The sequence below is a fragment of the Canis lupus genome, chromosome 20 (genome assembly GCF_048164855.1).
Source record: "Canis lupus baileyi chromosome 20, mCanLup2.hap1, whole genome shotgun sequence".
Classification (NCBI taxonomy): Eukaryota; Metazoa; Chordata; class Mammalia; order Carnivora; family Canidae; genus Canis; species Canis lupus.
The window spans coordinates 22,063,244-22,079,974 of NC_132857.1; the positions used below are offsets into that span (position 1 = coordinate 22,063,244).

Below are 16,731 nucleotides of genomic sequence, written 5' to 3' on the forward strand. Positions count from 1 at the left end.
CCATCTTTATGGATAATGATCATTACAAAGAATACATGTTTGTTGCAAAAAAACCCTCAGAATGTAGAAGTATAGAATAAAAAGTGGAAGTTACCTGCCTTCTGGTGGCTTCTACATCCTGTGATTGTTTTCTGAGTGAGGATGTTCCAGGGTGTAGTCTTCCTGAGGCAACAACTGTTCTTGTAAACTGTAGAGAGGTAGTTTAAGGAAGTGGGTTTATGGATGAACATAAGATTCATCCCTAACTGGGTTCAAATTCCTACCCCTTCTGTTACTAGCTCTTCCAAAGTGGATGTTATTTCAGCTTTCCATGCCCCTCTTTATCTTTAAGCTACAAGATGATCATGGTAGTAGTCCCTATATCATGGAGTTGCTGTGAGAATTAAGTGATTTCACAAACATGGTAATTCTTGGCTACTTTTATTATTGTTTTGTATCTTCCTGCCTACTGGAGGTCTTTGAGCCAAGGAATAATGAGATAGTACAAGTTCAAGAATGTAAATTTTTTTTTTTTTAAGAATGTAAATTAACCAACGAAAAGCCCAATAAGGATAATAGCACTGTCTCTGAGGTGTGGATGGAAAACGTAAAAACAATTTTAAAAATTAATTTTTCCAGCTTTATTGACATATAAATGACATGTAATATTGCATAAATGTAAAGAATATAACAGTTTAAAAATATTTTTATTTAAATTCCAGTAAACAGTGTACTGCATATTAATTTGAAATATATATATATATATACTGTGAAATTACTACAATAAATTTAATTAACATCCACACCTCACATGGTTACAAATTCTTTTTCTTGTGATGTGAACTTTTAAGGTTTACATTCTTATCAACTTTCAAATATATAATATTGTTAACTATAGTCACCGTGCTGTGCACTATATCCCCAGACCATTTCATAGGTTGCCTTTTAGTTTTGTTGATGATTCCTACACTGTGCAGAAGCATTTTGTTTTGATACAGTCCGAATAGTTTTACTAGTTTCAGAGGCAGAGCTTAGTGATTCATCAGTTGCATATAACATCCAGTGCTCATTACATCATGTGCCTGCCTTAATGTCCATCACCCATTTACCTCATCCCCTCACTCCCCTCCCCTCCAGCAACCCTGTTTGTTTCCTAGTGTTAAGAGTCTCCCATGGTTTGCCTCCCTCTCAATTTTCATCTTATTTTTCCTTCCTTTCCCCTATGTTCATCTGTCTTATTTCTTAAATTTTACGTATGTGTGAAATATTATGGTATCTGTCTTTCTCTGACTGACTTACTTCACTTAGCATCATACCCTCTAGTTCTAGTCACATCACTGCAAATGGCAAGATTTCATTCTTTTTGATGGTTGGGTAATATTCCATATTATATCCATATATATTGCTTCTCCATTCACCTCTCAATGGGCATCTTGGCTCTTTCCATATTTTGGCTGTTGTACGCACTGCTGCTATAAACATTGGACTGCTTGAGCTACTTTGAATAACTATGTTTGTATCCTTTAGATAAATACCTAATAGTACAATTACTGCGTGGTAGGATGGTTTTATTTTTCAGTTTTTGAGGAACTTCCATTCTGTTTTCCACAGAGGCTGCAAAAGTCTGCATTCTCACCAAGAGTGTAAAAGGGTTCCCTTTCTCCACATCCTTGCTAACATCAGTTGTTTCCTGTCTTGTTAATTTTAGCCATTCTGACTGGTGTGAGGTGGCATCTCATTTTGGCTTTGATCTGTATTTCCCTGATGACAAGTCACGTGGAACATTTTCTCATGTGTCTGTTGGCCATGTGTATGTCTTATTTGGACAAACGTCTGTTCATGTCTTCTGTCCATTTCTCAACTGAATTTTTTGCTTGAGTTTGATAAGTTCTTTATCGATTTTGGATACTAGCCCTTGACCTGATAAGATCATTGCAAATATCTTCTCCCATTCCATAGTTGCCTTTTAGTTTTGTTGGTTTTTTCCTTTACTGTGCAAAAATTTTTATCCTGATGAGGTTTCAGTAGTTCACTTTTGCTTTTGTTTCCCTTGTCTCCAGAGACATGTCTAGAAAGAAGTTGCTGCGGCTGAGTTCAACAGATTGCTGCCTGTATGTATTCTCCACTAGGATTTTGATGGATTCCTGTCTCACATTTAGGTGTTTCGCCCATTTTGAGCTTATCTTTGTGTATGGTGTAAGAAAGTGGTCCAGTTTCATTCTTCTGCATGTGGCTGTATAATTTTCCTAACACCATTTGTTGAAAAAATGTCTTTTTCCACTGGATGTTCTTTCCTGCTTTGTCAAAGATTAGTTGACCGTAGAGTTGAGGGTCCATTTCTGGGTTCTCTATTCTGTCTCATCGATATATGTGTCTGTTTTGTATCAGAACCATACTGTCTTGATGATCAGAGCTTTGTAATACAGCTTGAAGTCCAGAATTTTGCTGCCTCCAGCTTTGGTTTTCTTTTTCAACATTACTTTGGTGATTTGAGGTCTTTTCTGGTTTCATACAAATTTTAGGGTTGTTTCATAGATCAATGGAACAGAATAGAGAATCCAGAAGTGGAACCTCAACTTTATAGCCAAATAGTATTCGACAAAGGAGGAAAGACTATCTATCCACTGGAAAAAAGACAGTCTCTTCAATAAATGGTGCTGGGAAAATTGGACATCCACGTGCAGAAGAATGAAACTAGACCGCTCTCTTGCACCATCCACAAAGATAAACTCAAAATGGATGAAAGATCTTAATGTAAGACAAGATTCCATCAAAATCCTAGAGGAGAACACAGGCAACACCCTTTCTGAACTTGGCCACAGTAACTTCTTGCAAGATTAATCCATGAAGGCAAGAGAAACAAAAGCAAAAATGAATTATTGGGACTTCATCAAGATAAGAAGCTTTTGCACAGCAAAAGATACCATCAACAAAACTCAAAGACAACCTACAGAATGGGAGAGGATATTTGCAAATGACATATCAGATAAAGGGCTAGTTTCCAAGATCTATAAAGAACTTCTTAAACTCAACAGCAAAGAAACAATCCAATCATGAAATGGGCAAAAGACATGAAGAGAAATCTCACAGAGGAAGACATAGACGTGGCCAACAAGCACATGAGAAAATGCTCCGCTCACTTGCCATCAGGGAAATACAAATCAAAACCACCATGAGATCCCACCTCACACCAGTGAGAATGGGGAAAATTAACAAAGCAGGAAACCACAAATGTTGGAGAGGATGTGGAGAAAGGGGGACCCTCCTGCACTGTTGGTGGGAATGTGAACTGGTGCAGCAACTCTGGAAAACTGTGTGGAGGTTCCTCAAAGAGTTAAAAATAGATCTGCTCTATGGACCCAGCAATTGCACTGTTGGGGATTTTCCCCAAAGATACAGATGCAATGAAATGCCGGGACACCTGCACCCTGATGTTTGTAGCAGCAATGTCCACAATACCCGCACTGTGGAAGGAGCCTCGGTGTCCATAGAAAGATGAATGGATAAAGAAGATGTGGTTTATGTATACAATGGAATATTACTCAGCCATTAGAAATGACAAATACCCACCATTGGCTTCGACGTGGATGGAACTGGAGAGTATTATGGCTGAGTGAAATAAGTCAATTGGAGAAGGACAAACATTATATGATCTCATTCATTTGGGGACGATAAAAAATAGTGAAAGGGAATAAAGGAGAAAGGAGAAAAAATGAGTGGGAAATATCAGAAAGGGAGACAGAACATGAAAGACTCCTAACTCTGGGAAACGAACTAGGGGTGGTAGAAGCAGAGGAGGGTGGGGGGTGGGGGTGATGGGCACTGAGGTGGGCACTTGACGGGATGAGCACCGGGTGTTATTCTATATGTTGGCAAATTGAACACCAATAAAAGATAAATTTATTTTAAAAAATTTTAGAGTTGTTGGTTCCAGCTCTGTAAAAAATGCTAATGCTGGCAGCCCAGGTGGCTCAGCGGTTTAGCGCCACCTTCAGCCCAGGGCCGGATCCTGGAGATTCGGGATCCAGTCCCACGTTGGGCTCTCTGCATGGAGCCTGCTTCTCCCTCAGCCTGTGTCTCTGCCTCTCTCTCTCCCTCTCTGTGTATGTCATGAATAAATAAATAAAACCTTTTAAAAATTGGTATTTTGATAGAGATTGCACTGAATGTGTAGGTTGCTCTGGGTAGCAATAGACGACTTTTGGGGTAGCATTAACAATATTTGTTCTTCCAATGCATGAGAATGGAATGTTTTTCCTTTTCTTTATGTCTTCCTCAATTTCTTTCATAAGCATTCCATAGTATCCAGAGTACAGATCCTTTACCTCTTTGGTTTATTCCAAGGTGTCTTATGGTTTGGGGGACAATTGTAAGTGGGATCCATTCCTTCATTTCTTTCATCCGTTCATGTTTAGTGTATAGAAATGCAACTGACTTCTGTGCATTGATTTTATATTCTGCGATTTTGCTGAATTCCTACATCAGTTCAAGCAATTTTGGGATGGAATCTTTTGGGTTTTCTATATAAAGTATCATGTTGTCTACAAATAGTGAAAGTTTGACTTCTTTGCCAATTTGGATGCTTTTTATTTGTCTGATTTCTGAGGCTAGGACTTCTAGCACTATGTTGAACAGCAGTGAGAGTGGACATCCCTGTCTTATTCCTGACCCTGGAAGAAAATCTCTGTTTTTCCCTGTTAAGGATGATATTCACTGTGGATTTTTTGTATGGCTTTTAGGATACTGAGGTAAGTTCCTTCTGTCTTTATACTGCAGTGAGTTTCAATCAAGAAAGAATGCTGTATTTTGTCTTTTATTAATGTTGTGTATCATGTTGATTTGCAACTGTTGAACCACCCTTGCATCTCAGGAATAAATTCCTTTTGGTCATGGTAAATAATCCTTTTAATGAACTTTTGGATCCAATTTGCTACTATCTTGGTGACAATTTTTGCATCCATATTCATCAGGGATCTTTGATCTGTACTTCTTTTGGGTGGGGTCTTTATTTGGTGTTGGGATTGATGCTGGCCTCATAGAATGAGTTTGGAAGTTATTCTTCCATTTCTAGTTTTTGGAACAGTTTCAGAATAGGTACTAATTATTTAAATGTTTGGTGGAATTCCCCTGGGAAGCCGTCTGGCCCTGGACTCTTGTTTGTTAGGAGACCTTTGAGATCTGATTCAATTTCTTTGCTGGTTATGGCTCTGTTCAGATTTTCTATTTCTTCCTGTTTCCGTTTTAGTAGTTTATATATTTCTAGGAATGCATCCAAATTGCCTAATTTGTTGGGATATAATTGCTCACAATATTCTCTTATAATTGTATTTCTTCAGTGTTGCTTGTGATCTCTTTTTCATTCATGATTTTATTTCTTTGAGTCCTTTCTCTTTTCTCTTTTTGATAAGTCTGGCTAGGCATTTATCGATTTTATTAATTCTTTCGAAGAATCAGCTATTAATTTCATTGATCTTTTCTGTTTTTTCCCCCATATCATTGCTTTATGGTCCACTCTATTATTTTTCTTCTCCTGCTAGATTTAGGCTTTATCTGTTGTTCTTTTATCAGCTCCTTTAGATTTCAGGTTATGTTGTGTCTTTGCAACTTGTTTCTTGAGAAAGGCCTGTGTTGCTATATACTTTCCTCTTAGGACCACCTTTGCTGCATCCTCATAGTTTAGGGGACATGTCTAGAAAAATGTCGCTACAGGAATACCAGAGAAATTGCTCTCTTCTAGAATTTTTATACTTTCAGATCTCACAATTAGGTCTTTGATACATTTTGAGTATATTTTGTGTATGGTGTAAGAAAATGGCCTACTTTCATTGTTTTTGCAAGTAGCTATCCAGTTTCCCAACAGCACTTGTTGAAGAGACTTTTTCCCATTATTTTTTCCTGCTTTGTCAGAGAGTAAATGATCATATAATTATAGATTTTTTAGTGTTGTTTTATTAATCTGTGTGTCCATTTTGTACTAACAGTATACTTTCTGAGTTACTACAGCTTTGTAATAGAACTGGAAGTCTGGAATGTGTTACCTCCTGTTTTGTTTTTCCAAGATTGCTTCGGCTGCTTGGGGTATTCTGTGGTTCCATATAAATTTTAGGATTGTTTTAGCTCTGTGAAGAATGCCGGTGATATTTTGATAGGAATTGCATCCAAAGTGTAGATTTCTTTGGTTGGCATAGACCTTTTAACAGTATCTGGCCTTTTTTTTTAAATTTTTTTAAAATTTTTATTTATTTGTGATAGTCAGAGAGAGAGAGAATGAGGCAGAGACACAGGCAGAGGGAGAAGCAGGCTCCATGCACCGGGAGCCCAACGTGGGATTCGATCCAGGTCTCCAGGATTGCGCCCTGAGCCAAAGGCAGGCGCCAAACCGCTGCACCACCCAGGGATCCCAGTATTTGGCCTTCTAATCCATAAGCATGGAATGTCTTTCCAATTGTGTCATCTTCAACTCTTTAATCATTGTTTTATAGTTTTCAGAGTATAGGTCTTTTACCTCTTTGGTTAAGCTTATTCCTAGGTATTTTAATATTTCTGGTTCAATTGTAAATGGGATTATTTTATTAATTTGTCCTTCTGCTGTTTCATTATTAGTGTATAGAAATGATACAGATTTCTGTGTGTTGTTTTTGTATCCTGTGACTTTACAAATTTATTTCTCAGCTATAGAATGTTTTTGAAGGAGTGTTTAAGGTTTTCTGTGTGTACTATTATGTCAACTGCAAATAGTGAAAGTTTTACTTCATCCTTGCAATTCCGGATGCACTTTATTTCTCTTTGATGTCTGATTGCTGTGGCTAAGATTGAGAGATAGGGAGGGAGACAGGGCCAGACCAGGAGGGACAGAGAGTGAGACCGGGAGGGAGAGACAGAGACCCGGACGGAAGGACAGGGAGGGAGACACAGAGCCAGAGAGAGGCTTCGTGCCTCCATGAGCAGGAGTCCCTTGGGACTGAGCGGGGGGCTCAAGGCCTCAAACCCAGCGCCTGACCAGACTACCCGGCAGAGGCATAGGCATTCTCCACTCCGCTCTGAACTCCGCGAAGGGCGGGCCTCTGTGCGGGGGGCGGGCCCAGGGGCGGGAGCGGGGGTGAGGCCACAGGGTTCCAGGAGCTTGCCCCTGCGCCTGACCCCGAGCGTGACCTGAAGGGGGCCGCGGCTGGCCGCAGGAGGAGCTGTGCGCAGATGCGACCCGGCGGTGGCAGGAGGTAGCTCGGCCGCGCCCCCAGTCCAGGCCCGCGGTTCCCCGCGGTTCCCCGCGCTCCGGGCTCGCGGCAGCGGCTCTGCAGGCCTCGGCCCCCTGCGCGCAGGTCAGCGTGGGCCCCGGGAGGTGTGACGGGCCCCGGGGTGGCTGTGCGAGGGGCATCTGACCCTCGCTTGTGGCGCAGCGGGTGCCTGGGAGGGACCGGGAGGGGGACAGCGGGCCTTGGGGCTGCATGGAGGTGGCCCCGTGGCGAGCCGGACCCACACCCTTTGGGCCGCCAGGGTGCCGGGCAGAGGGCTGCGGGGAAGGAGTGGTGGGACCTGTTGGCGGAGGGGGGCGGCGGTGGGGCCTCCTACAGGTCAGGCCAGGTCTCCTTTGGGCGGCTCAGGGAGGGTGCGGGGCCCCTCCCCCGGGCTCAGGGAGGTACCGCGGAACCCATGTGCGTGCGCTCAGAGGGGTTAGGGTGCAGGCACCTTGCAATGTCAGGGCACGGCCTTGGGACGGTGGCTTGAGGGCCTGGGCTGCTGGGCCCCAGGAGCCTCCCCAAGCCCTTGGCTCTTACTCCGCCCCCCTCCCCCTCCCAGCTCTCAGGTCCCTCCCTAAGCACCCCAGCCTGGCCAGGAGCCCGCCCCTCCCGCTTGGTCCCTGTCAGGTGACTATGGCTACCTCTGAAATTTTTGCATTTTGAAAACGTTCTCCTTTCTCCACAGCCTCCCCAAAATTTGGTGTTTCCTGTCTTTTTAATGTTCTCACCGGTGTGAGGTGGCATCTCATTGTGGTTTTGACCTTTATTACTCTGATGGCCAGTGACCCAGAGCATTGTCTTGCCTGCTTGTTGGCCATGTACATATAGGTCTTCTTCCGTGACTTTTCTGTTCGTGACTTTTCCCGTTTTCTGGATGGGATGGTTGGTCTCTTTGCTGTGGAGTTGCAGAGGTTCTTCAGAGATCTTGGATGCTGGCCCTTTATCTGACGGGGTCATTTGCACATACCTTCTTCTCCCATTCTGTGGGCCACCTTTGAGTTATGTTGAGTGTTTCTTTTGCTGTGCGGAAAGTGCTCATCTTGATGAAGTACCAGCGATCCATTTTCGCTCTTGTTTCTCTGGACTTTGTGGCTGATGTAATTTGCAAGAAGTTGCTGTGGCCCAGTTCAAGAAGGGTGTTGTTTCCCGTGTTCTCCCGGGGGGTTTTGATGGAATCTTGTCTCACATTTAGATGCTTCATCCATTTTGAGTTTATCCTTGTGTTTGGTGTGAGAGGAATGGTCCAGGTTCATTCCTCTGCATGTGGCTGTCCAGTGTTCCCAGCAGCCTTGATCGAAGAGACTGTCTTTTTTTTCCCATCTTTCCTGCCTGGCCAAATATTAGTTGCCCGTAGAGTTGAGGGTCCACATCTGGATGCTCTCCTCTGTTCCATTGATCCATGTGTCCGTTTCTGTGACAGTACCACACTGTCCTGATGCTCACAGCTTTGAGGCGCGCCCTGAAATCTGGCATTGTGCTGCCCCACCCCCACCCCCTGCATTGGATTTCTTGGCTACTATTCCCGTGGCCGTTCGGGGTCTTTTCTGATTCCACACAAGTCTTCAGATGATTTTTTCCAGCTCTCTGAAGATAGTCCATGGTATTTCTGAGAGGGATTACACTATTTGTGTAAATTGCCCTGAGTCACGTTGACATTTTCCCCAATATTAATTCTTCCAAACCAGGAGCATGGAACCTTTTTCCATCGCTTTGTGTCTTCCTCAGTTTCTTTCAGACATGTTCTGCAGTGTTTTGGGTAGCAATCCTTTACCCCTTTGGTTAGGTTTATTCCTAGGTAGCTCATGCTTTTTTTGGGTGCTGCGGTTGTATAAATGGGGTTGACCCCTTCCTCGATGTCCCTTTCCTCGGTCTCATTCTTCGCTTACAGAAAGGCCACTGGTTTCTGGGTCCCGAGTTTGTATCCCGCCACACTGCCAAACTTGCTGTAGGAGTTCCAGCCATCTTGGGTTTTCTAGGTACGGTATCGTGTCATCGGTGAAGAGGGAGAGTTTGACTTCTTCTTTGCCGATTTGAATGCCTTTTATTTCTTTTCATTGCCTGATTGCTGAGGCCATGACGTCTCGTACTATGTTGAGAATAGCAGCAGTGAGAGTGGACATCCCCGTCTCGTGCCTGGTCATCGGGGAAAGGCTCCCAGTGTTTCCCCATTGGGAATGAGAATTTGCCGCGGGCTTTTCGTAGATGGCTTTGAAGATGCTGAGGGACGTTCCCTCTATCCCGGTACTCTGAAGCGTTTGGATCAGGAATGGATGCTGTGTTTTGTCAAATGCTTCTTCCTCTGCGTCTCTTGAGAGGATCATCTGGTTCTTGTTTTCTCTCTTGCAGATCTGATGAAGCACCTTGAGTGCTTTCTGAGTGCTGAAGAAGCCTTGCACCCCGGGGATAAAGCCCACCGGGTCATCGTGAGTAACTTGTTAATAATGTCCTGTTGGATCCCGTTGGCTCATAGCTTGTGGAGGTGTGCATCCGTGTTCATCAGGGACATCGGTCCAGAATTCTCCCTTTGGGTGGGGGGGGTCTTGGGTTTTGGAGTTAAGGTGACGCTGGCCTCCAAGAACGAGTTTGGAAGTATTCCATTTCTTTCTATCTTTCGGAGCAGCTTTGGTAGCACAGGTATGATTTCTTCTTGAAGCGTTTGATAGAATTCCCCTAGGAAGCCATCTGGCCCCGGACGTTTGTGTCTCGGGAGGTTTGTGTGTTTCTTTATAGGTGTGTTTCTTATTTCCTATTGGGGTTCATTTTGCCAACATAGAGCATAACCCCCCAGGGCTCATCCCATCAAGTGCCCCGCTCCGTGCCCGTTGCCCAGTCACCCGCACCCCCCACCCTCCTCCCTTTCTTCCACCCCTTGTTCATTTCCCAGGGTTAGGAGTCTCTCCTGTTCGGTCTACCTTTCTGCTATCTGCCACTCATTTTTTTCTCCTTTCCCCTCTCTCCCCTTTCACTATTGTTTTCATCCTCCCCAGAAGAATGAGACCATATGATGTTTGTCCTTCGCGATTGTCTTCTTTCCCTCAGCCTTAATACCCTCCGGTTCCATCCAGGTCGAAGCAAATGGTAGGTGTTCGTCGTTTCTAACGGCTGAGTAATCTTCCATTGTGTACAGAGACCACTCACCCTCCTTATCCATTCATCTTTCGATGGACACCGAGGCTCCTTCCACAGAGTGACTATCATGGATGTTGCCGCTCGAAACCTCGGGGTGCAGGTGTCCCAGCATTTACCTGCATCTGTATCATTGGGGTACATCTCCACCAGTGCACCCCCATGCTGGATCACAGTGTAGATCCGTTGTTACCTCTCTGAGGCACCTGCACACGGCTTTCCAGGCGTGGCTGCACCAGGTCACATTCCCACCAGCAGTGCAAGAGGGTTCCCCTTTCGCCACATCATCACTGACATTCGCTGCTTCCTGTCTTGTTAACGTTCACCGCGGTCACTGGTGCGTCAGGTGGGATCTCGTTGTGCTTTTGACCTGTATTTCCCTGACGGCCAGTGATGCGGTGCATTGTCTCATGTGCTTGTCTGTCACGCCTACGTCTTCCTCTGTGACATTTCCGTTCACGTCTCTTGCCCGTCTACCAGATTGGATCCTTGGTCTCTTTGCTGTGGAGTTACAGAAGTTCTTCAGAGATCTTGGATACTGGCCCTTTACCTGACAGGGTCATTTGCACATAACTTCTCCCATTCTGTGCGTTGGCTTTAAGTTTTTTGAGTGTTTCTTTTGCTGTGCGGAAGCTGCTCATCTTGGTGAAGTCCCAGCGATCAATTTTTGCTCTTGTTTCTCTGGCCTTCATGGCTGATGTAATTTGCACGAAGTTGCTGTGGACCAGATCAAGAATGGTGTTGTTGCCTGTGTTGTCCCCTAGGATTTTGATGGAATCTTGTCTTGCATTTAGATCCTTCATCCATTTTGAGTTTATCCTTGTGTATGGTGTGAGAGGAATGATCCAGTTTCATTCTTCTGCGTGTGGCTGTCCAGTGTTCCCAGCAGCATTTACTGAAGAGATTGTCTTTTTTGTTCCCCCTGCAAGGTCTTTGCTGCCTGGCCGAATATTAGTTACCCATAGAGTTGAGGGTCCACCTCTGGATGCTCTCTTCTGTTCCATTGATCGGTATGCCTGTCTTTGTGCCAGTATCACACTGTCTTGCCGGTAACAGCTTCGTGGCACAACGTGAAATCCAGCATTGTGCTGCCCCCGCAGTGGTTTTCTTGGCTACTCTTCCTGTGGCCGTTCGGGGTCTTTTCGGATTCCACACCAGTCTTCAGATGACTTGCTCCAGCTCTCTGAAGAGAGTCCATGGTATTTCTGACAGGGATTGCATTAGTTGTGTCGATTGCCCTGGGTCACATTGACATTTTCCCGAATATTAATTCTTCCAATCCAGCATCATGGAACCTTTTCCATCTCTTTGTTTCTTCCTCAGTTTCCTTCAGACTTGTTCTGCAGTGTTTCGGGTAGAAACCCTTTACACCTTTGGTTAGGGTTCTTCCTAGGTAGCTCATGCTTTTTTGGGGGTGCTGCAGTTGTATAATTGGGGTTGACCCTTTCCTCGATGTCCCTTTCCTCGGTCTCCTTGTTCGCATGTAGAAAGGCCACTAGTTTCTGGGCCCCACGTTTGTATCCTGCCGCACTGCCGAACTTGCTGTAGGGAGTTTGAGCAATCATGTGGTGGAGTCTTTTGGGTTTTCTAGGTACAATATAATGTCATTGGCGAAGAGGGAGTTGTTGACTTCTTCTTTGCCAGTTTCAATGCCTTTTGTTTCGTTTTGTTGCCTGACTGCTGAGGCCATGACGTCTCGTACTATGCTGAGAATAGCAGTGGTGAGAGTGACATCCCAGTCTCGTGCCTGTTCTTCAGGGCAAGGCTTCCGGTGTTTCCCCATTGCGAATGATAATTTGCCACGGGCTTTTCGGAGATGGCTTGGAAGATGCTGAGAGACGTTTCCTGTATCTCTGTACTCTGATGCGTTTGGATCGGGCATGGATTCCGTATTTTGTCAAATGCTTCCTCTGCGTCACTTGAGAGGATCATCTGGTTCTTGTTTTCTCTCTTGCAGATCTGAAGAAGCACATGGAGTGCTCTCCGAGTGCTGAAGCAGCCTTGCACCCCAGGGATAAACCCCACTGGGTCATGGTGAGTAACTTCTTAATAATGTCCCGTTGCAACCTGTTGGGTCGTATCTTGTGGAGAAGGTGTGCATCCGCGTTCATCAGGGACATCGGTCCAGGATTCTTCTTTTTGGTGGGTTCTTGGGTTCTGGAGTTAAGGTGACCCCGGCCTCCAAGAACGGGGTTGGAAGTGTTCCATCTCTTTCTATCTTTCGGAGCAGCTTTAGTAGCATAGGTATGCTTTCATCTTGAAGCATTGGATAGAATTCCCCTGGTAAGCCTACTGGCCCTGGACTTTTGTGTCTCGGGAAGTTTGTGAGTTTATCGGTTTATTTATTATTGGAGTTCGTTTTACCAACATAGAGAGTAACCCCCCAGTGCTAATCCCATCAAGTTCCCCCCTCGGTGCCCGTCGCCCAGTCACCGCCACCCCCCGCCCTCCTCTCTTTCTTCCACCCCTTGTTCGTTTCCCAGGGTTAGGAGTCTCTCCTATTCTGCCCTCTCTGCCATCTCCCACTCATTTTTTTCTCCTTTCACCTCTATTCCCTTTCACTATTTTTGTCATACTCCCCAAAAGAATGAGACCATATAATGTTTGTCCTTCACCTATTGCCTTCTTCCCTCAGCCGTAACACCCTCTGGTTCCATCCATGTCGAAGCAAATGGTGGGTGTTTGTCATTCCTAACGGCTGAGTAATCTTGCATTTTGTACAGAGACCACACACCCTCCATATCCATTCATCTTTGATGGACACCGAGACCCCTTCGCAGTGTGGCTATCGTGGCTCTGAACCTAAGGGTGCGGGTGTCCCAGCGTTTCATTGCATCTGCGTCTTTGAGGTAAATCCCCAGCAGTGCAATTGCTGGGTCGTACGGAGGTCTATTTTTAACTCTGAGGATTCTCCATACAGTTTTCCAGAGTGGCTGCACCAGTTCACATTCCCACCAACAGTGTAAGAGGGTTCCCTTTTCTCTGCATCCTCTCCAACATTTGTAGTTTCCTGCCTTGTTAATTTTGCCCATTCTCACTGGTGTGAGGAGATATCTCATTGTGGTTTTGATTTGTGTTTCCCTGATGGCAAGTGATGTAGAGCATTTTCTCATGTGGGTGTTGGCCATGTCTATGTCTTCCTCTGTGAGATTTCTGTTCTTTTGCCCATTTCATGATTGGCTTGTTTGTTTCTTTGGTGCTGATATTAATAAGTTCTTTATAGATCTTGGAAACTAGCCCTTTATCTGATATGTCACTTGCAAAATCACATTGATAGTTTTATGAGTGTTGAACCAGCCTTGTGTCCTGGGAATAAATCCTACTCAGTCATGGTGAATAATTTTCTTATGTACTGTTGAATCCTATTGGCTAGTATCTTGTTGAGAATTTTTGCATCCATGTTCATCAGGGATATTAGTCTATAATTCTCCTTTTTGGTGGGCTCTTTGTCTGGTTTTGGAATTAAGGTGATGCTGGCCTCAAGAACGAATTTGGAAGTACTCCATCTCTTTCTATCTTTCCAAACAGCTTTAGGAGAATAGGTATGGTTTCTTCTTTAAACGTTTGATAGAATTCCCCTGGGAAGCCATCATGCCCTGGACTTTTGTGTCTTGGGAGGTTTTTGATGACTGCTTCAATTTCCTCCCTGGTTATTGGCCTGTTTAGGTTTTCTATTTCTTCCTGATACAGTTTTGGTAATTTGTGGCTTTCCAGAAATGCGTCCATTTCTTCTAGATTGCCTAATTTATTGGCGTATAGCTGTTGATAATATGTTTTTAAAATCGTTTGTATTTCCTTGGTGTTGGTAGTGATCTCTCCTTTCTCATTCATGATTTTATTAATTTGAGTCTTCTCTCTCTTCTTTTTAATAAGGCTGGCTAATGGTTTATCTATCTTATTAATTCTTTCAAAGAACCAACTCCTGGTTTTGTTGATCTCTTCCACAGTTCTTCTAGTCTCGATTTCATTGAGTTCTGCTCGAATCTTTATTAACTCTCTTCTTCTGCTGGGTGTAGGATCTATTTGCTGTTTTTTCTCTAGCTCCTTTATGTGTAAGGTTAGCGTTTGTATTTGAGATCTTTCTAGTTGTTGAATGGATGCTTGTATTGCAATGCATTAACCCCTTAGGACTACTTTTGCTGCATCCCAAAGATTTTGAAAGGTTACATCTTCATTCTCATTAGTTTCCATGAATCTTTTTAATTCTTCCTTAATTTCCTGGTTGACCCTTTCATCTTTATTCAGGATGGTCCTTAACCTCCACGTGTTTGAGGTCCTTCCAAACTTCTTGTTGTGATTTAGTTCTAATATCAAGGCATTATGGTCTGAGAATATGCAGGGGACGATCCCAATCTTTTGGTATTGGTTCAGACCCGATTTGTGACCCAGTATGTGGTCTATTCTGGAGAAAGTTCCATGTGCACTTGAGAAGGATGTGTGTTCAGTCGAGTTTGGATGTAAAGTTCTGGAGATATCTGTGAAATCCATCTGGTCCAATGTATCATTTAAAGCTCTTGTTTCTTTGGAGACGTTGTGTTTAGAAGACCTATCGAGAGTAGAAAGAGCTACACTGAAGTCACCAAGTATAAGTGTATTATTATCTAAGTATGTCTTAACTTTGGTTATTAATTGGTTGATATATTTGGCAGCTCCCACATTCTGGGCATATATATTGAGAATTGTTAAGTCCTCTTGTTGGATAGATCCTTTAAGTATGATATAGTGTCCCTCTTCATCTCTCACTACAGTCTTCAGGGTAAGTTTTAGTTTATCTGATATAAAGATGGCTACCCCTGCTTTCTTTCGAGGACCATTTGAATGGTATATGGTTCCCCAACCTTTTATTTGCAGGCTGTAGGTGTCCTTCTGTCTGAAATGAGTCTCTTATAGACAGCAAATTGATGGGTCCTGCTTTTTTATCCGGTCTGAAACCCTGCACCTTTTGATGGGGTCATTAAGCCCATTCACGTTCAGAGTTACTATTGAAAGCTAGGAGTTTAGTGTCATCATGATATCTATTCAGTCCTTGTTTTTGTGGACTGTTCCACTGAACTTCTTCTTAAAGGGGAATTTTAAGAGTCCCCCTTAAAATTTCTTGCAGAGCTGGTTTGGAGGTCACATATTCTGTCAGTTCCTGCATGTCTTGGAAGCTCTTTATCTCTCCTTCCAAGTTGAATGAGAGCCTTGCTGGATAAAGTATTCTTGGTTGCATGTTTTTCTCATTTAGGACCCTGAATATATCCTGCCACCCCTGTGTCCTGCCAGGTCTCTGTGGAGAGGTCTGCTGTCACCCTAATACTCCTCCCCATAAAATCAGGGATTTCTTATCTCCTGATGCTTTAAGGATCTTCTCTTTATCTTTGGAATTTGCAAGCTTCACCATTAAATGTCGAGGAGTTGAACATTTTTTATTGATTTTAGGGGGTGCGGATCACTCTATCTCCTGGATCTGAATGCCTGTTTCCCTTCCCAGATTAAAAAGCTTTCAGCTAGGATTTGTTCAAATACATATTCTGGCCCTCTGTCCTTTTCGGCACCCTCGGGAACCCCAATTAAATGTAGGTTTTTCTTCCTCAGGCTGTCATTTATTTCCCGTAATCTATCCTCATGGTCTTTTAATTGTTTGTCTCCTTTTTCCTCAGTTTCCCTCTTTGCCATCATCTTGTCTTCTATGTCATCCACTCGTTCTTCCACCTCGTGAACCCTCGTTGTGAGGACTTGTAGTTTGGATTGCATCTCATTCAATTGATTTTTAATTTCTGCCTGATTAGCTCTAAATTCTGCAGTCACGAAGTCTCTTGAGTCCTTCATGCTTTTTTCTAGAGCCACCAGTAGCTGTATAATAGTGCTTCTGAATTGGCTTTCTGAGATTGAATCGTAATCCATATTTGTACCTTTGTGGGAGAGAGGACTGTTTCTGATTCTTTCTTTTGAGGTGAGGGTTTTCCTTTTAGTCATTTTGCTCAGTGCAGAGCGGCCAAAAACAAGTTGTATTGGGAAAAGGAGAAAAAGAGAGGATAGAAAGAAGGAAAGAAATGAGAAAAAGAAAAAAGGAAGGAAAAAAAGAGAAGAAAGAAAGGAAAATAAAGGATGGGGAAAGCAAACAGAAATCAAAAAGAAAAAAAAAAACACACGGGGGAGTATCTTCTGATTCTGTATACTTTAAGTCCCTTGACTTCCCCTGGAACTTGTGTGTCTAGCTAGTCTTCTGGGGGAGGGGCCTGTTGTGCTGATTTTCAGTTAGCACTTGGGGATCTGCTCTCCCCCTTCCTGGTTCAGGGCTCAGTGGGGGTTGTTTACCCCGTGAGGCCCCAGGAGGGACAACCACAGTGGCAGTGGCTGGCTCTGGAGCCCTGGATTCAGCTTCCGCAGTAACTCGGGATCTCTC

The 16,731-nt window shown here is 43.9% G+C and overlaps 2 long non-coding RNA genes across 7 annotated transcripts in view; one reads left to right on the forward strand and one right to left on the reverse strand.

The window, feature by feature from the left end:
• LOC140611747 (uncharacterized) overlaps positions 1 to 16,731 on the forward strand; it is a 184,041-nt gene that overhangs the window by 80,809 nt on the left and 86,501 nt on the right. For all 4 annotated transcript variants that reach the window (XR_012012885.1, XR_012012889.1, XR_012012887.1 and 1 more), the window contains 2 exons: positions 9,564 to 9,640; positions 12,301 to 12,377. This is a non-coding gene — a long non-coding RNA (uncharacterized lncRNA). The remainder of the gene's footprint in view (positions 1 to 9,563; positions 9,641 to 12,300; positions 12,378 to 16,731) is intronic.
• LOC140611746 (uncharacterized) overlaps positions 1 to 16,731 on the reverse strand; it is a 74,310-nt gene that overhangs the window by 9,589 nt on the left and 47,990 nt on the right. For all 3 annotated transcript variants that reach the window (XR_012012884.1, XR_012012883.1, XR_012012882.1), the window contains one exon: positions 95 to 187. This is a non-coding gene — a long non-coding RNA (uncharacterized lncRNA). The remainder of the gene's footprint in view (positions 1 to 94; positions 188 to 16,731) is intronic.